Source organism: Eurosta solidaginis, chromosome 2 (genome assembly GCF_040869045.1).
Source record: "Eurosta solidaginis isolate ZX-2024a chromosome 2, ASM4086904v1, whole genome shotgun sequence".
Lineage (NCBI taxonomy): Eukaryota > Metazoa > Arthropoda > Insecta > Diptera > Tephritidae > Eurosta > Eurosta solidaginis.
In genome coordinates, this window is record NC_090320.1 from 147,974,586 (window position 1) to 147,996,962 (window position 22,377).

Below are 22,377 nucleotides of genomic sequence, written 5' to 3' on the forward strand. Positions count from 1 at the left end.
AGTTTGACCGTAGGGTTCCATTACAAGTTGCAGTTTATAAGCCTCCCAGATGCGGTTGGCTTTCTGTACCAATTTATCTGCAACTTGTTGTTCCTCTTAATTTTTAATGTATCTAGAAATGGTATCTGTCCATCTTTCTCTATCTCTATCGTGAACTTTATAGATTTGTAATAGCTATTAAGAAGATCAAGCGCCACGTCTGCGTGTTCTGTCTTGATAATAGCGAATATGTCATCCACATATTTCGTGAGTAATCGAGGTTTGTTTATCGAGTCAGTCTCAAAGCTTGCTAACAGATCCTCCATTACAATGTCCGCGACGATAGGTGACGCAGGCGATCCCATCGGCATCCCTGAACGTTACTCGTATATTTTTCCATTGTCTCTAAATTACCTGTTATCTTTTATGCAGAACTTGACCACTGTCATGAAAAGTTCTTTGGTCATGGAGGTATGTTCCTTAATCTTGTCCCACTTAGACTCTATAATATCGAGGGCCAAATCTACGGGGATACTCGGGAATAACAAAACAACATCAAACGACACTAAATTCTCATCGTCATAAACATATGTATCGCGTCTTTAACATTATACTTCGATGATATAGTCAATTTTTTTAAAATTTCGACAACAAATTGATATAAATTGTAGGACGGAGAATTGACAGAAGAACAAATGGGCCTGAAAGGAATGCCGCTCTTGTGGATTTTGGGCAGACCATATATACGGGGAGCTTTGGACGTTTTACATTTGGGACGAAATTTTCCTTTTAAGTCAATAACTTTATTGTTGTACATTTTCTCTACTATCGCATTATTCTTTTCTTGCAGTCTATTAGTGGGGTCTCGCTTCAACCCTTTGTAAGTAGTTATATCATTAACTATACTCTGTATCTTTTGTTCGTACTCTGATTTGTCCATTAGTACCGTGACATCACCCTTGTCTGCATTTAATACTAAAAGTTGCTTATGTTCTTTCAAAAAGAAGTTGTCTTTTTGCTCATGTAATTTCTTATAAGTGTCGTGAAGTTTTTCCGCTCAATCTCTGTGTATCTTTATCTTTAATTGTTTGGATGTAATTTTCCCCATCCGCTATCATTTTAAATAGTGGAACCTGTTTGTTATCTGTTGGTAAAGCGTATTTGAGGCCAAGAGAGAGCAGCCACTGAACGTTTGTCGGTATATGTAAATTTGTCGTGGTACAAATAAATTCAGGTATCACCCTAATATTCAAAAATTGTTGTTGTTTGTCTTCCAACCTCTTGTATTTGTTAATTTGCGTATTTTTGATTTTGCGTTTTCGTTTTTTCGTCAGAAGCTCTTCACTTTCAAAGAAAGCGTTGAAGTCGTCTTGGCTCATGTATTGTTTTATTTGTGTTTTAAGTCTATTTACCTCTTTTCTTTTTTGTCGCAGAAGTTGGTGTTTGATGGTGATAAGAATATTTAAAAGCTTAATTTTGATCTTCTCCATGTATGCGTTCACTGCGCGCGAAATATTTGTTGGCAATTTTTGGTTCTTTGTGTTGTTGTCGGTTGCATTATTTATGAAAGTAGGTATAATTCCATTTCTTCCACACCTTTCTAGGAATATCGCCGACTCTGACATTCTTGTTATTTGATGTGAAGTAAGTTGGTATTGTTTTACGTGTTTTTAAGTGGTAATATCATAACGCTTTTTGATGTTTTTGTACATATTTGAAGGGTTTAGAACTTGTCGGTGTGCTCTCCGTTTTAACATTATTTGTCTCGTTATTGGCCGTTAGTGTTTAGAAAAACTGAAAGTTTTGGTTGAGCTCAAGGCCTGGTTTTCTTAAATACAACACTTGGATGTGTGTTTTATTTTGTTTTTATTTTTAAATATTTCGACTTCAGTCTGAAGTCATCCTCAGGACTGGAAATAACATAAAACATAATTATTAAAACCAAAAAAGGCATCAACAAACATTCATTAGTTACATCTTAAGCTACGCTTTGAAGACTAAAAATGCTCTACAATAGTTATATGTAACAAGCATACAGTTGGTATGGACCGTAAAAGTAAACAAACAAAAGAACAGTAATCGTAAACAAAATTCATAAAAACAACCATACATAAGACAGCAAACAGATGATCATCCCAACATGACATAGTTGTTGCCCCGACGACGAACGTACATACATACATGTATGTAAATAATTCGATCAGCATTGCTTTTCCTCTCAGGCCCATTTTTTCTTCTGTCAATTCTCCGTCCTAAAATTTATGTCAATTTGTTGTCGAAATTTAAAAATATATTGACTATATCATCGGAGTATAATGTTAGACACGCGATAGAATTCAAGAATAAAATAAAAGATAAGATATGTTTATGACGATGAGAGTTTAGAGTCGTTTGATGTTGTTTCGTTATTCCCGAGTATCCCCGTAGATTTGGCTCTCGATATTATAGAGTCTAAGTGGAACAATATTAAGGAACACACCTCCATGACCAAAGAACTTTTCATGACAGTGGTCAAGTTCTGCATAAAAGATAACAGGTACTTTAAGTACAATGAAAAACAATTAAGGAAGGTTAAGTTCGGATGTAACAGAACATTACATACTCAGTTGAGAGCTATGGTGACAACATAAGGGAAAATAACCATGTAGGAAAATGAACCGAGGGTAATCCTGGAATGTGTTTGTATGACATGTGTATCAAATGGAAGGTATTAAAGGTTATTTTATGAGGGAGTGGGCCATAGTTCTATAGGTGGACGCCATTTAGGGATATCGCCATAAAGGTGGATCCGGGTTGACTCTAGAATTTGTTTGTACGATATGGGTATCAAATGAAAGGTCTTAATGAGTATTTTAAAAGGGAGTAACCCTTAGATCCATAGGCGGACGCCGTTTCGAGATATCGCCATAAAGGTGGACCAGGGGTGACTCTAGAATGCGTTTGTACAATATGGGTATCAAACATAAGGTGCTAATGGGTATTTTAAAAAGGCGTGGGGCTTAGTTCTATAGGTGGACGCCTTTTCGAGATATCGCCATAAAGGTGGACACCCATGGACTCTAGAATGTGTTTGTACGTTATGGGTATCAAATTAAAGGTATTAATGAGGGTTTTAAAAGGGAGTGGTGGTAGTTGGTAGGTGGTCGCCTTTTGGAGATATCGGCATAAAGGTGGACCAGGGGTGACTCTAGAATTTTTTTGTGCAATATGGGTATCAAACGAAAGGTGCTAATGGGTATTTTAAAAGGGCGTGGGGCTTAGTTCTATAGGTGGACGCCTTTTCTAGATATCGCCATAAAGGCGGAGCAGGGGTGACTCTACAATGTGTGTGTACGATATCGGTATCAAATTAAAGGTATTAATGGGGGTTTTAAAAGGGAGTGGTGGTAGTTGTATAGGTGGTCGCCTTTTCGAGATATCGGCATAAAGGTGTACCAGGGGTGACTCTAGAATTTGTTTGTACGATATGGGTATCAAATGAAAGGTATTAATGAGTATTTTAAAAGGGAGTGATCCTTAGTTCCATAGGTGGACGCCGTTTCGGGATATCGCCATAAAGGTGGACCAGGGGTGACCCTAGAATTTGTTTGTACGATATGGGTATCAAATGAAAGGGGTTAATTAGCATTTTAAAAGGGAGTGGGTCTTAGTTCTATAGGTGGACGCCTTTTCGATATATCGCCATAAAGGTGGACCAGCGGTGACTCTAGAATGCGTTTGTACAATATGGGTATCAAATGAAAGGTGGCAATGAGTATTTCAAAAGGGCGTGGGGCTTAGTTCTAGATATCGCCATAAAGGTGGACCAGGGGTGACTCTAGAATATGTTTGTACGATATAGGTATCAAATGAAAGGTGCTAATTAGTATTTTGAAAAGGCGTGGGGCTTGGTTCTATAGGTGGACGCCTTTTCGATATATCGCCATAAAGGTGGACCAGGGGTGACTCTAGAATGTGTTTGTACGATATGGGTATCAAATTAAAGGTATTAATGAGGCTTTCAAAAGGGAGTGGTGGTAGTTGTATATCGACCAAAATGTGGACCAGGGTGACCCAGAGCATCATCTGTTGGATACCGCTAATTTATTTATATATATAATACCACGAACAGTATTCCTGCCGAGATTTCAAGGGTTTTTTATTTCGCCCTGCAGAACTTTTTCATTTCATTCTACTTAATATGGTAGGTCACACCCATTTTACAAATTTTTCTTCTAAAGTTATATTTTGCATCAATAAACCTATCCAAATACCATGTTTCATCCCTTTTTTCGTATTTGGTATAGAATTATGGCATTTTTTCGTTTTTGGTAATTTTCGATATCGAAAAAGTGGGCGTGGTCATAGTCGGGTTTCGGCCATTTTTTATACCAATACAAAGTGAGTTCAGATTAGTACGTGAACTGATATATCGATTTGAAAGATATATCGATTTTTGCTCAAGTTATCATGTTAACGGCCGAGCGGAAGGACAGACCGTCGACTGTGTATAAAAACTGGGCATGGCTTCAACCGATTTCGCATATTTTCACAGAAATCAGTTATCGTCATTATTATCATTTCACAAGGATTGACAAATTTTTGTTCGACTTATAGCATTAAAAGTATTTTAGACAAATTAAATGAAAAAGGGCTGAGCCACGCCCATTTTGAAATTTTCTTTTATTTTTGCATTTTGTTGCACCATATCACTACTGGAGTTAAATGTTGACATAATTTACTTATATACTGTAAAGATATTAAATTTTTTGTTAAAATTTGATTAAAAAAAATTTTTTTTTAAAGTGGGCGTGTACGTTCTCCGATTTTGCTAATTTTTATTAAGCGTACATATAGTAATAGGAGTAACGTTCATGCCAAATTTCATCATGATATCTTCAACGAATGCCAAATTATAGCTTGCAAAATTTTTAAATTACCTTCTTTTAAAAGTGGGCGGTGCCATGCACATTGTCCAAAATTTTACTAATTTTCTATTCTGCATCATCAGCTCAACTCACCTACCAAGTTTTCTCGCTTTATCCTTCTTTGGTAATGAATTATCGCACTTTTCCGGTTTTTCGAAATTTTCGATATCGAAAAAGTGGGCATGGTTATAGTCCGATATTGTTCATTTTAAATAGCGATCTGAGATGAGTGCTCAGGAACCTACATACCAAATTTCATCAAGATACCTCAAAATTTACACAAGTTATCGTGTTAACGGACAGACGGGCGGACGGACGGACGGACATGGCTCAATCAATTTTTTTTTCGATCCCTATGATTTTGATATATGGAAGTCTATATCTATCTTGATTCCTTTATACCTGTACAACCAACCGTTATCCAATCAAAGTTAATATACTCTGTGAGCTCTGCTGAACTGAGTATAAACATATATGAGCATCGTTCAGGGATGCCGATGGGATCACCTGCGGCACCTATCGTAGAGGACATTGTAATGGAGGATCTGTTAACAAGGTTTGAGACGGACTCGATAAACAAACCACGATTACTCACGAAATATGTTGATGATATTCGCTATAATCAAGACAGAACCCGCAGATGTGATGCTTAATCTTCTTAATAGCTATTACAAATCTAAAAAATTCACGACAGAGATCGAGAAAGATGGACAGATACAATTTTTAGATACACTAATAAATAAGAGGAACAACAAGTTGAAGATAAATTGGTACAGAAATCCAACCGCATCTGGGAGGCTTATAAACTTCAACTCAAACCGTGAAAAGATTTTAATAATAAATACTGCCAATAATTTTGTAAAACGGATTCTTTCCATAAGCGATAAAATTTTCCACCCTGAGAATAAGAAGATTATCGAAAATATACTCGAAGATAACGATTTGCTCGTGAAATTAATAAGGAAACTGATCTTTAATTAACGGCCCAGTGATAAAAATACCGAAAGATCTTCAAATGATAAAATATATTCATTCATTCATTTATTGAGCATTTTCATTATATCTATGAATATACATTTTAAATTAGTATAAAAAGCAAACAATTTAATTTTATATGGGATATATATAAATGTAGATATTGGAAAAGTTAAGACATTTTTATGCTAAGTTTAGCATAGTGACAAATGTCATTTCTATAAAATATAAAAATAAAGTGGGGTGGACTGTTAAATAAAGAGATTAAAATATAAATACTATTATTATAATAAGGTGGTAATGAGTATTTCAAAAGGGCCTGGGGTTTAGTTCTATAGGTGGACGCCTTTTCCAGATATCGCCATTAAGGTGGACCAGGGTGACTTTAGAAAGTGTTTGTACGATTTGGGTATCAAATTAAAGGAATTAATGAGGGTTTTAAAAGGGAATGTTGGTAGTTGTATAGGTGGTCGCCTTTTCGACATATCGGCACAAAGGTGGACCATGGGTGACTCTAGAATATGTTTGTACGATATGGGTATCAAATTAAAGGTATTAATGAAGATTTTAAAAGAGAGTGGTGGTAGTTGTATAGGTGGTCGCCTTTTCGAGATATCGGCATAAAGGTGGACCAGGGGTGACTCTAGAATTTGTTTGTGCAATATGGGTATCAAACGAAATGTGTTAATGAGTATTTTAAAAGGGCGTGGGCCTTAGTTCTATAGGTGGAAGCCTTTTCGAGATATCGCCATAAAGGTGACCCAGGGGTGACTCTAGAATGCGTTTGTACAATATGGGTATCAAATGAAAGGTGGCAATGAGTATTTCAAAAGGGCGTGGGGCTTAGTTCTATAGGTGGACGCCTTTTCGAGATATCGCCATAAAGGTGGAGCAGGGGTGACTATAGAATGTGTGTGTGCGATATCGGTATCAAATTAAAGGTATTAATGGGAGTTTTAAAAGGGAGTGGTGGTAGTTGTATAGGTGGTCGCCTTTTCGAGATATCGCCATAAAGGTGGACCAGGGGTGACTCTAGAATATGTTTGTACGATATGGGTATCAAATGAAAGGTGTTAATGAGTATTTTAAAAGGGCGTGGGGTTTAGTTCTATAGGTGGACGCCTTTTCGATATATCGCCATAAAGGTGGACCAGGGGTGACTCTAGAATGTGTTTGTACGATATTCAATTCAATTCAATTCAATTTATTTAAAAAAAAGTGGTTGTGACTGTAAGACAGAGTCTTTTATAGCACATCAACGATTATACATTGCAAAATAATTAACAATTAAGCCTAAATTCTTATAAGACAAATACTAACAATAATTATAAATTTAACGAATAAAAAGTTTTGTTGGTAAAAGAAAAAAAGGTGGAAATACAAGGAAGAGTATAAAGTTTTATCACAATCACATTAAGCTCACTGAACAGAAGTAGTCATGAATCACCTTTCTGCAGTTGTTCCTACACAACACACCCTTAAGAGAATTTGGGATAGAATTCCAAAGCCTTACAGCATGTATAAAGAATAGCCTCGAAGAGCACAAATAGAAATATCTGGGAATGATCAATTTGCGATGTCTACCAGACTTGGAAAATTTAAGTTTCTCAAAAAGATACTATGGTGTTTGAAATTCAATGAGCTTGTACATGTATATACAATTTCGCGCTGCTATATACTCAAAAATACTGCATCCGAGAACTGTGCGCTTCCATGGAGATATATGATCATATCTTTGTAGGCCGTAAACATAACGTGTGACGTTGTTAAAAGTAACATCAATTTTATGGGACGAAGCAGAGTCAAGTTGACTGTAAACGAGCTCTGAGTACGTTATGTGTGGAAGGATCAGCTGCATAGCTAGTTTTTTCCTAGTCTCTAGGGGAGTAAACGAAGCAGACGTTCTCAATCTACGTAAAACATAATAAACATTACTCACAACTTTATTTACATGGTCGACACAGTTTAATTTTGAGTTAATCACAAAGCCCAGATTTTTTATTTTGCTAGTAAACGAAAGCACGTTTTCACCAACGAACAGTTTTGGAATATCTTCAGTATGCACAACACTATTGCTTATAGGCAGAACATATGACTTTTAGGCATTCAAGCACAGACCGTTTTCACAAGCCCATTTCGCAATAGCAGACAAGTCGCTATTTATTTTGTAACACAAATCATCAACAAGAACAACACGACTAGATAAATACAATTTAATGTCATCAGCATAAGCATGTGCATTAACATACTGACACCTAGCGAACACATCATTGATAAAAAGAGTAAACAGAAGAGGACCAAGGACAGAGCCTTGCGGTACACCAGAAGAGACAATACATGATCTAGATGCAGAGCCTTTGCATACAACTTTCTGAGTCCTTTCGGCAAGGTAGCTGGCCATGAGGCTAACTGATTTAACTCAAAACCCAAAAAAACATTTGAGCTTTTCAGAAAGAACTCTATGACTAACTAAGTCAAAAGCCTTTGAAAAGTCCAGGAGGCAAAGAAGAGTTAGGTCACCTTTATCAAAATTAATTCTTATGTCGTCCAGTATTTTCAACATAGCTGTAGAACAACTGTGCTTGGGACGAAAACCAGATTGCAATGGATTGAGCAAATTATGTTCTTGAACGTAAGATGAAATTTGAGCTGCCATATAGGACTCACACACTTTAGCGAATGCGGGAATAACGCTGATTGGCCTGTAATCAGAAGGTGTTGTAGCTGCATTTTTTTTTTGGCGACAGGAACAATCACAGCCTTTTTCCATTCCACTGGGAAACACGAAATTGTAAAGCAATGATTGATTATGTGTGTAAGGGTTCCTACCACGAAAGGCAGTACAATTTTAACAAACTTCAAGGATATTCCGTCCTCCCCAATGGCATCGGACTTGATTCTCATAAGGGATTCAAGAACATCTTTTTCACTTACTGCGCAAAATGGAAATTCTCTCTCTGGTGAAAATGTGTGTCTAGGTACTCAGCTCTGTCCTGAACAATACCCGAACTACTAAAATAATCGTTAAGAGTATTAGAATTAATCTGACACTCAATCGTCTGTTTACCATGGATGTTGAGATTCTTTAAGTTTCGCCATAAATCTTTAGATGGTAGTGCCGGATTTAACTTTCGGTGACAGTATATTTGCTTTGCTTGCCTAGTGATGTAAGTGGCCTGGTTGCGAGCGATTTTATACTGCGACCAAGCAGTTTCAGTGTTGGTCTTTTTCCACTTCGTGTACAGCTTATTGCGTAGTTTAATAGCAGATCTTACTTTGTTGTTGTACCAAGGACAAGCATTTTTTATAAATCGGACTACACGTAACGGTACGTGGACATCAAATAGATTGCAGAGGGTGTTATTTAAAAAATCAAGCTTCTCATCCACGGTAGCAAGAAACTAACATGAGGTCCAATCCACATATGAAAGATCACCAAACAACTCATCCACATTTAGAGAATTAAAATCACGATAAACAGAAGTAACGGTGTCAGCTGAACAATTAAACGTAACATCTAGTGTGCAAAAAATAAGATCATGATCGGAAATGAAGCTAATTTGTTGAAATTTTAAAATGTGGTCAGGGCTTGCCGTTATAATGATGTCCAGCAGGCTCGGAGTTGAGTTATGTGAATATCTTGTTGGTACAATATTGTTAACAACGGTAAGACCAACGGCCGCGACATGATCAAGTAGTTTCATAGTGTAAGCACCATTACACAAAAGATTTACGTTAAAGTCCCCACAAATTACAAAACGCTCAAAATCAATTAAAAACTGGGATAACTCCTCAAAATATGAATCTAACAAATTACACCTATGGGGGTTGTACACGCAAGATACCAAAACTTTTTTCACGCTGTCCGATATTTCGGCAATGATAAACTCCGTGTCACTATTTTTTGATTCTGCCAAGACACTAATTTTCAAGTAGGACTTACAGTAGATAGCAACTCCTCCCCCCCCCCCCCCCCCCCCCCCTCTTTCCTTTTCTGTCGACACGTGTCAGACTATAATTAGGGATGCTGTAACAAACGTCAGGAATATCACTAGTGAACCAAGTTTCCGTGACACAAATAAGATCAACATTGGAATCAGAAAATGCATCCCTAACATAGTCCAGCTTATCATTATTTAAACTGCGTGCGTTGAAGTGTACTACATTAAGTCCATCAGATTGCTTACACAAGATATCTATTAATGCCTTGTTGCTATCACTAATGCTGAAGGCAGATTTCCTACAGGGGTCTAAATCCATTAGACGGTGAAGGAACGACTGCAAAAAGTATGATACACATAACAACCGCAGCAGTGATGCAAATATTTGTGACTGCAAAAATAAAAAGCACAAAGAGAAAAAGAGCAGAGAAAAAAAAATAAATGAGTATGACTGAAATTAAAGCTAGAAACAAAATAAGAACGGAAAAATAGACGAGTTAAAAAAATTGAGCATAAAGAGAAAAGTTCAAATATCAAATTAAAGGTATTAATGAGGCTTTCAAAAGGGAGTGGTGGTAGTTGTATATCGCCCAAAATGTGGACCAGGGTGACCCAGAACATCATCTTTTGGATACTGATAATTTATTTATATATATAATACCACGAACAGTATTCCTGCCAAGATTTCAAGGGTTTTTTATTTCGCCCTGCAGAACTTTTTCATTTCATTCTACTTAATATGGTAGGTGTCACACCCATTTTACAAAGTTTTTCTCTAAAGTTATATTTTGCGTCAATAAACCTATCCAAATACCATCCCCTTTTCGTATTTGGTATAGAATTATGGAATTTTTTCGTTTTTGGTAATTTTCGATATCGAAAAAGTGGACGTGGTCATAGGCGGATTTCGGCCATTTTTTATATCAATACAAAGTGAGTTCAGATTAGTACGTGAACTGAGTTTAGTAAAGATATATCGATTTTTGCTCAAGTTATCATGTTAACGGCCGAGCGGAAGGACAGACGGTCGACTGTGTATAAAAACTGGGCGTGGCTTCAACCGATTTCGTCCTTTTTCACAGAAAAGAGTTATCGTCCTAGAATCTAAGCCCTCACCAAATTTCACAAGGAGTGGTAAATTTTTGTTCGACTTATGGCATTAAAAGTATCCTAGACAAATTAAATGAAAAAGGGCTGAGCCACGCCCATTTTGAAATTTTCTTTTATTTTTACATTTTGTTGCACCATATCACTACTGGTTTTAAATGTTGACATAATTTACTTATAAACTGTAAAGATACTAAATTTTTTGTTAAAATTTGACTTTAAAAAAATTTTTTTAAAAGTGGGTGTGGTCGTTCTCCGATTTTGCTAATTTCTATTAAGCATACATATAGTAATAGGAGTAACGTTTCTGCCAAGTTTCATCATGATATCTTCAACGAGTGCCAAATTACAGCTTGCAAAAATTTTAAATTACCTTCTTTTAAAAGTGGGCGGTGCCTCGACCATTGTCCAAAACTTTACAAATTTTCTATTCTGCATCATCAGTTCAACTCACCTACCAAATTTCATCGCTTTATCCGTCTTTGGTAATGAATTATCCCACTTTTTCGGTTTTTCGAAATTTTCGATATCGAAAAAGTGGGCATGGTTATAGTCCGATATTGTTCATTTTAAATAGCGATCTGAGATGAGTGCTTAGGAACTACATACCAAATTTCATCAAGATACCTCAAAATTTACTCAAGTTATCGTGTTAACGGACGGACGGACGGACATAGCTCAATCAAATTTTTTTTCGATCCTTATGATTTTGATATATGGAAGTCTATATCTATCTCGATTCCTTTATACCTGTACAACCGACCGTTATCCAATCAAAGCAAAGTTAATGTACTCTGTGAGCTCTGCTCAACTGAGTATAAAAACAATACTTACATCTGGAGGTTTTCTTGTATATAAACTAAAACTCATGAGTTTGGTCTTATTGCTAATAACGAGTTTATGTTTTGCAAACCAAGTTCTCAGAAGATGCACATCATGATTTATACTACATATCAAATCAAGGGTATTAGAAGAACCATAGGCCATCGCAAGATCATCTGCAAATGCACTGACTTTCCCCAAGAAGGCCATATCAAAAATTGAATTGAGATAAATTAAAAATAGGATGGTACCAAGCACGGAGCCTTTCGGAACTCCGAATTTGATTGGATTAGATTTCCCGAGCTTTCACACATTTTAAAGCATCGGGGAAGATCCCTGAAAAAACACTTGTATTGAAGAGATGCTTTAGAACGTCCAGCAAATTAAGGGCTACGCTTTTAAGAAGTTTATTTGAAATACCATCGTATCCACTAGAACTAGAGTTACTCAGACTTTTTATTATAGAAAGGAGCTCAGAGCCTGTGGAGGGTTCAAACATAAAACTGCACCTAGAACTAGCTGTGTCGCCACCGGACATGATACAGTTGCAGGAAAAAATATTACGTTGACCAACAGATACAAAAAAATCATTAAAAATATCAGCAACAACAGAGGGGTCGTCAATCATATTGCCACAGTTACTCAAAGCAATAGTCCGTTCGCCACCAATGATATTTCTGTTGATAATGCTATTTACAACTTCCTATTTCTTTTTAGTGTTGCCGCTGCAGTTAAATAGTCTGCTCCGGAAATAAGTATCTCGGTGCGACTTTATATCTTTATTTAATTTCTTACAAAACTTTCTGTAACGAGATCTAAGCTCAAGATTTCATGGATGCTTTCTACTCTTGATACCTAATTTAATTTTCAATTTGATCTTTTTTAAAAGGTCGGAATGCATCCAAGGTTTAAGTTTGATTTTAGATTTTCGTCGAACACAAGTGAAACTAGCGAATTCTATGTGACCGTTCAATATGTTTAGAAATGAAGAGTATGCTTTTGAAATATCCCTTTCCGAGTAAACAACAGCCCAATCCTCATGGAGCAAATTTTCATTTAGTATGGAATAGTTTATATTATTCGTTTTTGTATTATTCGTTAAATCTTTATTTTTCATATGAAACTCAAGTTTAGCACCAGTCATAGTGTGATCTGTTATACCTAGTTCGAAATTAATGCCGGTGCACGCGCACAAGCTACTCAATCGACAGAAGATATGATCCAGGCAAGTGCCAGAACAATTCCTTGTCGGCTCATTTAAGTACGATGAAAATCCGTCACTGGCCAATAGTGCTAGGTAGCTTTCAGATACCGCATTCATCTGCATTAAATCTATGTTCATGTCTGGGTAGACTGGAAAAGTTTCACTATTACACAGTAGGGAATCGAAATTCTGGCGCAGACTGCGTATATTTTGATGCAATATATAGATGCAATTTTCATGATAAATAAGCTGGTTTACATTATTTAAATGGCTGTTAATGATAGGGTTGTCGATGTAGAGATCATTGAATTCCATTATAGGTTAACAAATTTAAAACTTATAAAAACGATAAAAATTATAGAATTAGTCCGGAATAGCGGACAGATCATCAAATGATCGCACAACAACAACTGCATCATTATCAGCCTTTCTCATTTCATATTTTTTTCCTTTTTAATTTTATTAACAGCATTGTACAGAGCTCTGTTATGGTGCGTGAAGCTGTTATTAATATATACATATTTTGTGCTTGCTGCTGGCTCCCGTAAAAAGCTCAGTTGTTAATTTCTTCTTTGCCAGAGTTTTAGCACTCATTACATTTTTCTTTACCTCAAGTGATGAGAATCGCAAGCAAAGAATTTTGCCCGGGGAAGAGGAAGAGTCGCTGTATTGTTTGAAGTAACTTTTCTCAATTGATCAGGCGGCACAGTAATACCCAATGCATTTACGAATATTTTTTCAATGCACACCGTTATATTGTCGGTTGCTGCATTAGGAATACCAACAATTTCTATGTCCCTCTCAAGTTGCTCTTGTGCACTCCAATTCACTTGACGTTACAATTTTGCGACTTTCTCTTTCAGCGCAGTATTTTCTCCCTTCAAAATATTTATTGTCTCCAAGAAATCAATGTTTATAGCTTTCAGACTCATTATCTCGTTATGCAAAGCTGAAGTGTTATTCTTTTATCACTCTCCTCCGCATTTACCGTAGTCCCGCTAATTGGCATTTGGCTTGTTGTATCGTTTAAGTTTTGTGTGGAATTTTGTTGCTCCTGCTCAGCTGAAAGACAGGATTTGGCTGGTGGTTTACCTTTAGGTTTGATCGCTTGAATCGGTTGAATAGATGGTGGCGGATTATTTTGTTGCTGCAATAGTTGAGTTGGCGCAAAATTATCTCGATGCAATGAGTTTCGGCGCATAGATGAGCACTGATTGCAGCGATGTTTCAAATTCTGTGACTTCATATACTCTATTTCCACGGCGGTCATATTGACACACAAGCCGTGAAAATAACAATTGCAGTCGATACACTCAACCTTAGTTTGATCAAAGCGATCAACCTTTTCTTTGCACATAGCACAGTTCATTATTGCAAAATAAAGTTTTGTGGCGAATATGTATGAAACACTAGAAACGATATTCTAATATTTTATTAATTTTTTATTTTTTTTTTTACTGTTTATTGTCGTGAATAATAAGCGCGTACCCCACAGCACAAAGCAAACACGTCTGTTCACGACGACGATCAGCAATACATATAAATCGCCCACGTACTTTGCAGGATTGTCCGTAAGAATAAAATATTCTAATATGTATGATAAAGAAAACGTGCGACTAGCCTTTACATATGGCAATACTCTGCGGAATATTTTCAGTGACATGAAAGATAAGATACCCATACAGGATCAGTCCGATGTGGTATACAAGATTCCTTGTAATGGCGACGGGTCCCACGTATGCCAGAAGGTATATGTGGGTACTGCAAAATCAAAACTCAAGACAAGGATATCTGCACATAAGTCAAATATAAAATTAAGGAATAATTTTTCGGACAACAAAACGGCGTTTTCACCCACTGTAACAAACGATTCCCAAGGCAGTCGGTTCTATGTACCGGAGCGACTCGGGATTTTTCCCGACCAAGGACTTATTAATTAGAACACGTGAATCTCCGTTGACAGTCGTACTTCAAGTGACTTTTTATTAATTAGTATATATATATAGACGTGTGGTTATTTAATACAAATGAGTTATTTTGATATTGCCAGATTTAAAAATAAATTAACACCCCCACTTATCAAAATAGCTGCAAAGTTTAGCGTTAAATACAATAGTTTTATTTTATATTGGTGTAACTCCTAACATTTTCATAAATTTGTAATGCTTCGTTGGCGTAAGGCCCTTTGTCAACAAATCAGCAGGCATTTCGTCAGTTGATACATATTTAAGTGAAACCATTTGGTTTTTAACAACATCTCTTATACTATGTTCAAACAGAAAAATAAATTGAGGAAATTTCGATTTGAATTGAGTGCTGTTCATACAACTCGATATATATAGCCTACACAATAGTAATTTGATAGCTGGTTGGCTCATCTCTACAGCAAGAACATACCTTTGTTCAGACTGTCAAAATAAACATACACATTATTAGGCGAATGAAATGGAATGAAAACATAAAACTTTGAAATTTTTGTGTGTTGTAAGAAAATGTGTTCAATGTTTTGGTTTCATTTTGAGTTTGCCATCTTCTTTTGAAAATCCCTACTCCAGTGAAATGAAAGACATAAAATCAGCTGATGAGATGAGCCAACCATATAGTTCAGCCATGCGTAACTGACGTTTAAATATACTCAATAAACACACTTTACAATGTTGCATTTGCAGTTTGAAACAATTTATTACGCAATTTTTTTTAAATTGGCAATTTATTATTACAATTTATTATATGACAAATTGCGTAATAAATTGCCCAAATAGTATAAATTTCCAATTTGGTGTGTGTTTGAACCTAGTATTATGTAGTGGTGACGAACATCTATATGTTTAGTTATATTATGCGACTGATGATTTGTTGCAAGTTTTAATGCACTTTGGTTGTCACAATATATAGGTATCATATAAAATTGTTTAGTGATATCATAAAGTAAATTTCTTAAGTAAACAGCTTCTCTAGATGCGTCTGAGAGAGCTACGTACTCTGCTTCAGTACTGGATAAAGAGACTGTTTTCTGCTTTCTACTTTGCCAAGAAATAGCAGAACCAAACATCGTAAAGCAGTAGCCAGTATATGACTTTCTGTCTGTACTGTCGCTCGCCCAGTCAGCATCAACAAAACCTGTCAACATTTCATTACATTCTTTAGTATATCTTAAGCAGTGACCTTTTGTTTTTTGTAAGTATTTCAAAATTCTTTTCGCATAAACATAATGGATTTCTTTGTAACAATTATTAAATTGGCTAAGATAGCTTACTGCGTATGCAATGTCTGGTCTTGTTAGAACGGCTAGATACATCAAAGAGCCGAAAAGTTTTTGAAATGGAACATTATCGCAAGTAGTTTTAGATTGATCAAAAGTGAGTTTGCATTCAGTAGGTGTATCGATTGGCTTACAACTTGACATATTAAATTTACATAATAATTGTTCGATATATTCTTGTTGATCTATAGTTATTTGGCTGCAATTTCCATTCAGTTGAATCCTCATACCCAAATAGCGTTTTACAAGTCCTAGATCTTTTATTTTAAATTGTGAGTTTAACACATTTTTCAACATTTCTGTTTCTTTTGGGTTATTTGAAAAAATCAAAAAATCATCTACATAGATTGTAACTATAACTTTTACATCATTATCAATTTTTGTAAATAGACAAGGTTCATAAAAACTAATTTTAAACCCTAATTTTAATAAACATTCTTTTCATTTTTCGTACCAAATTAAAGAAGATTGTTTAAGACCGTAAATGGCTCGTTTCAATTTTAAAGCTTTCCCAGTAATTTTCTTTTCATATCCCTCTGGAAACGACATATAAATATCTTCCTTCAGATGACCATTTAAAAAAGCGGTAGTTACATCTAAGTGTGTGATATTCATCGCATATTTCACGCTAATAGCAAATAACATTCTCAACGTAGAGTGCTTTACCACAGGTGAGAAAGTTTCGGAGTAGTCTATTCCATACTTCTGACTAAAACCTTTCGCCATAAGTCGGGCTCGAAAACGCACGTTACCTTCTACATCAAGCTTTTTGTTAAGGACCCACTTAGATTTAACTACTGATGCCCCGTGTGGTATATGGGATATCTCCCAAGCATCGTTGTCTTTGAATGATTGTAGCTCTTCTTGCATAGCGAATGACCATTGATCTGTTTCTGGACCTTCTAACGCCTCTGTAAAATCAATCTGTACTGAAACGATTTTGGAAACACACATATTAGTAAAACCAAAACGGTTTGGGGCTTTCCTCTTTCTTCTGCCTTTAACAATTTCAGCAGATTGTTGCACTTCTTGACCTTCTTCACTTGAGGTGTTTTCATCTGAACAGGTGTAATCAGGGTTGGTTGAGGTTGGAATATGCAGAGATTCATTCAATGAATAATCCCCCACTGAATCTCTGCTTTCGTCTTCTTCCTTCGATGGTATATATTCCTCGACTGTTTTACTTTCTTTCTCTTCGATTGAAGAATCTGCACTGTAAATCCATATAGAACTGTCGTCGTCTGTGCTTTTTAACGCATCTTCCATAATGATAACATCTCTTCTCACAGTGACAATATTTTTTTTCGGATCGTAGACACGATAACCTTTAACATTTTCGGAAAACACAACAAGAATATGTTTTTCAGATTTTCTGTCCCACTTTAATCTTTTTTCTTTTGGAACGTGTACCATAACTGGGCTTCCGAATAAACGAATATGACCAATATTTGGTTTTTTAGAGAACCAAACTTCATGTGGAGTTTTGTCTCCTAACGTTGAACAAATGGATCTGTTTTTTTTGTAAACAGCTGTATTAGCAGCTTCCGCCCAGAACTTTTTTGGCAAATTAGCATCAAATAATAAGCACTTTGCTTTTTCAATTACTGTTCAGTTAGCCCTTTCGCAAACACCATTTTGTTCGGGAGTATATGGACAAGTGGTTTGATGTAGTATACCGTCCTGCAATAACAACTTATCAAAACTTTTATTGCAAAACTCGCCACCATTGTCAGTGCGCAAAATCTTGATTTTCTTATTTTGTTGGTTTTCTACCATTGCTTTGAATGCTTTAAACCTCTCAAAAGCTTCACACTTTTCTTTTAAAAAATATATAAATGTCATGCGACTATAGTCGTCTACAAATAACAAAATATACCTTGCACCTCCAATAGACCTCGATTCCATGGGACCACAAAGATCAGCATGTACAATTTGCAAAACGTCGTCGCTTTTGTGCAATTTGGATGGGAACGGCAATCTTGCTTGTTTTCCCTCACAACATGTCACACATGAACTTTTCTTGATGTCATTATTAAATGAGTAATCTACACCATCAACAACTCCATTTTTCATTTTGTTCAAGTCAGAACTGTTAATATGTCCTAAACGTCTGTGCCATAGCTGTACGCTCACTAATGATTTTGCTGCTAAAACGGAACATTGTTTTAAATCTAATTTATAAACCCCATTAACCAAGTCTGCCCTAGCGACAACCACATTTTTTTGGTTGCGAATGTAGCAGTGGTTGGCTTCAAATGATACATGATTTCCACTTTCGATCAGGGCACTTACAGACAATAAGTTCGTCGTTAAACTTGGTACGCACAGCACATTTTTTACTGTGATATCGTAATTATAACCAGTGACAATATTTACTTCTCCTGAACACACAACTGGTAATTTTGTTTCATTTGCAGTTATAATTTCTAACATGCCAGGGGAATTATTAACGTTTTCAATCCAATGCCGATTTGCTGTTAAGTGTGAACTAGCGCCGGAGTCGACGTACCATTCATTTTTGTCGTAACTACCACTCAGAAACACGGCACTGAACGCATTCGATTGTTTATTTTTCAATAGGGGACACTGATTCCTATAATGACCAGCTTGCTTACATTTATAACAAGTAATATTATTTTGTGCACTGAGTTGCGTTTTATTTGACATTCCGTATGTATGCTTGCTATTGTTTTTCACGTATTTTCTTTGTGCTTTGTTCGCAACAAATGCAGCATTACCTGATTCATTGTCGAATTTAGAGACTTCAATGTCCAGCAACTTTGACTTGATGACGTCAGCAGTTATACTGATTCCAGAGTGTTCGATTGCCATTATCATTGGCGAAAAAATTTCTGGCAAACCAGCTAAAAGTAAGGAACCTACCCATTCGTCGGTAATCTGAAAACCTGTACCATTCAACCTCTGTGCTGTTTCAACTACTTGGGTTATGTACGTTGTCATTGAATTACAGTTTTCTAGGCGTAACGAGATTAAGTGCCGCAACAATGTTATTTTCCTCGAAAAACCTGAGTCATCAAACATTGCTTTCAGTTTTGCCCATAACTCTTCCGAGGTGTTAGTTGCCTTAATATGCACATACAAACTTGGGTCTATGGTCAATACTAGCTTTGCCTTAGTTTTTTGCATCCTCCTCAACTTTTTTTTCTTGTTGGGAATTAGATTTAATATAGTGAACCTTTCCTTCCAGTACCAACATGTTTTCAGCCGCAAAACACCATTCATCGTAGTTTTCTCTGCCTTTCAATTTCGGCACACTTTGTATATAATTGGTAGCCATTGTTTGGTAAAACAAAGTTAAAGATTAACTAATTTTTCTTTAAATTATTTAAGTAAAAAAAGACGTGAGGCCCATAACCTATTAATTAGAACACGTGAATCTCCGTTGACAGTCGTACTTCAAGTGACTTTTTATTAATTAGTATATATATATAGACGTGTGGTTATTTAATACAAATGAGTTATTTTGATATTGCCAGATTTAAAAATAAATTAACAGGACTGTCATTTCAGTGTGACCCCATTTAATTTGTTTCGTCACTCCCACAAATTGTCATCCTCCCAGCAGCTCCTTGCAGCAGGACTGCTACATATTCTCTTACTCCGGGAAGGTATCGAACCCAATCCGGGTCCGTCTCCTGACCCCGGTCCTGAGAAATAATTTTGCTGCATTTGCCAGAAAAGAATATTTTTAGGACGGTCATACTCTGTTCAGTGTGTCTCGTGCAAGGGATGGTTGCATCGGACAGGTTGTTCTGGGCTTGATCCCAAAACCCGACGTCCACGTAACTTTTATAAATCTTTTGTGGCTCCTTGCTGCTCACGCACAAGGGCGTCCCGTAGTCTACGCCTAAGCACCCCCCCCCCCCCCACTACCTTCCAGCAGCCTCGCTGCTCAGCAAGCCACACCAAGTACCCGCTGCTGCTCGCGCCCCACGGCGCCAACAACTCAAACAGCTGATACCACTCATAACTACTACCTTCGTAGTAGAGCTGGTAGCAATGCTGAGCATCAGCCCCTGCCCCCGTCTTCTTCCCCCCCCCCCCCCCCTGTTTTCTGGCAGCAATCGTGCAGGTCAGGGAAACAGACTCTTAGTCCCTACCTCCGTTTGCACCGTCTGCCAGCACAGAATATATAGGTTTGCGACATCCGCTCAATGCAGCTCCTGCCTTGGGTGGTGCCACTTTCCTAGATGTTCTGGTCTCCGCGACGGCAACCCCTCGACGGGTTTCATCGCGCCATGTTGCCAGGTCACAAACCCAAATCATCCGGTTACCCCAATGCTTGCCCGAGGGCGCCCAGTCCCAAGGCCACAACAGCAATTGCGTCCTGGCCTTCCACAACCTAGGCGTAGTCATCCGTCACTTACCCCTAGAGTGGCGGCGTCACCCCTCATGCACTTCAGAATTCTGCAGTTAAATTGTAATGAACTAACTAGGAAGATTACGGAGATAGTCGATTTCATGAAGCGGCACAACATCCGCATTGCTGCGATTCAAGAGACTAAACTCACAGCAAGATCTGCATTGCAGACCTGCTCTGGGTATAATGTCCACAGGAAGGACCGCTAGAGCGGAAATGGAGGCGGCCTCGCGTTTATTATACACCACTCTGTGCAATATCATATATTTGATCCTGGCATCGACCGCAGGCATAATGTCTTAGAACGTCAAGGCCTATCTGTCCGGTCAGGGGATGCAAATCTAGAAATCATCAACATCTACATCCCTCCTGTCACCACCTGCCCCAGTGGTAACAATCGCATTATCTTAGGCGATTTCAATGCCCATCACGACCTATGGCATTCAAACTTGCGGGCGGACAGTAGGGGTGAGATGTTGGCGGATCAAATAGAAGAAACGACGTTCTGCACAATAAACGGAGACGCCCCCACACGTATGGTAGGAAGCTGTCATAGCTCGCCAGATATCTCAATCGTGAGCGCAGAACTCGTAAACTGTGTCAACTGGCAGCCGATGGTAACATTGGCATCCGACCACCTGCCCATACTTATTTCGTTCGAGCGTACCGCCGACTTCATCGTCACCGAAAAACGCACTTTCATAAACTTCAAAAAAGGAAAGTGGGAAGAATATAAATCTGCAACAGACAGCAGCTTTGCTGCCCTCCCTATCCCGACTGATGCCCGCCAAGGGGAGCGTGCCTTCCGTAAGGTCATTGAATCCGCCTCGGCACATTTCATTCCCGCCGGGAGAATTCCCGAAATCCGGCCCCACTTCCCGGCGGAGGCCGCGAGCTTAGCGAGGGAACGCGACCTTATAAGACAGCTTGATCCAGGCGACCCCCAAATAAGGGATATAAACCAGCGCATCAGATTGCATGTGGACGAACACAAGCGGGCGAAATGGGAAGAGCACCTAAGAGGTTGTAACCTCTCTACCAGTGTAGGTAAACTTTGGTCCACCGTAAAGTCCCTATCGAATCCGACTAAGCACAAAGACAAAGGTTCCATCGCCTTTGGCGATAAGGTGCTGTCGGATGCGAAAAAATGCGCGAGCGCTTTCTGCCGACAATATATAATGCATCTTACGGTCGACAAAGATAGACGGAGAGCCAATAGACACGCACATAAACACAAATTCAGCGCGTCACCAATCACCATCACCGCTAGAGAGGTTGAGGACGCCATTGGTCGCGCTAAACCATCCAAAGCAGTGGGCTCAGACGGCATAGCCATGCAAATGCTTAAAAACCTAGGGAAAGAGGGTTTCAAATATTTAGCGCATGTCTTCAACCTGTCTCTCTCCACCTTTGCCATACCCGAGAAATGGAAAATGGCCAAGGTGGTCCCGCTACTAAAGCCTGGGAAACCAGCTAATGTAGGTGAGTCATATCGTCCGATATCTCTCCTATCGCCAGTGGCAAAGGCGCTTGAAGCCATTTTTCTCCCTTATTTCCAAGCACATTTGCAGCTAGCCCCTCATCAGCATGGCTTCAGAAAACTCCATAGCACTACCTCCGCGCTAAATGTCATTGGCACCCAGATAAATTGCGGTTTGAATCAATACCCCCACCATAGAACAGTACTCGTAGCGCTAGAATTATCAAAAGCCTTTGATACGGTCAACCATGGCTCATTACTGCAAGACCTGGAAGGGTCTACCCTTCCCCCATGTCTTAAAAGGTGGACCGCAAATTAT